Raw genomic sequence first — 1,175 nt, 5'->3', positions numbered from 1 at the left:
AAACACCATTTGCACAAGCCCTGCCGACAAGCAGGCAAAATTGCCCTCTGTAAATGTCTTGTCTTCATTATTATTTATAGGTGCTTCATCATTTTGACACCCACAAATTTTATCGGCGGTGATTGCATATTTACTTCAGGATCATTAATGACACTGTTGATAGTGTTGGGCTCAGAGCCAATCTTGTAAAATGCCAGTAAAGCATCTCAAAAAGTCCTTTCATTAGCTACAGGAATGCTGTCGCCCTTGTTCTTAATCATTTGAAAGTGTTCCTACAAATAGGAATATCTACTCACATGATCTATTGCTCATTATTGTCCAAAATATTGCTCGATATTAATTAAAAGCATTTGAAAGATGCTTCGGATTATTTATGCACAGAGCTTTACAATCTCCCTTGCCCAAGTGTCCAACAGATCTGTGTTCAATAAAGCCACGCTGGCACACRGGATAATTGCATTGTGCCTTCACTAATCAAATCCCGTGTCAGCTCTTCCATAATTCTGCCCAGGGCTGGAAATCCAATAAACTGGCGTGTAGTTAACYGGATTATTTGATACTTAGACTTCTAAAATTAGTTCCTTGCTGAGTTCTCAAAACCGCTGCAAAGCATCCCATTGAATCCTCCCCCAAAAAATGAGCATTTCCAATTGTTTGGGCTTAATCCACTCTCAGAGATGCTCCAGCACAGGGGCTCTGGCAGATTGAGCTGCTGAGATTSAATAAAAGATGCTCTCAGCTCCTCAGCCACTTAAACACCTCAGCACAAACCTAACTTTGTTTATGTACCTGTATAATTCCATAATCTGCTCGTCACCATAGTAACCCAACGCTAAACCCTCAGCACACGGCAGGTAAATGCATTTGGAAGGAATCTTTCATCTGTAAACGTCCCTGCTTAGCTTTGCATTAATCCCCACGGACACTCACTTCACACTAAGGCTGCAAGCTCAAGGAAGCACAAATGTGTGATCTCACAGGCACCAAAGAGGTTTCAAGAAATATCTGATGCTTACCACTTGCATTTATGGATGAGTTAGCCCACTTCTCTYGCTGCGAACAGTTTTGTCTCACAGCTTTAGAGAGCTCTGCTCACAGCTCAGGACTTACACACTCCCTCTCATGAGAGCAGAAGCACGTCTTGGGAAATTAAAAGTATTTGTGACCTCCTTTTT

Source organism: Malurus melanocephalus, unplaced genomic scaffold (genome assembly GCF_030028575.1).
Source record: "Malurus melanocephalus ecotype Western Australia unplaced genomic scaffold, MMel_1.1 scaffold_135, whole genome shotgun sequence".
NCBI lineage: Eukaryota > Metazoa > Chordata > Aves > Passeriformes > Maluridae > Malurus > Malurus melanocephalus.
Note: the sequence above shows the minus strand (reverse complement) of the source record.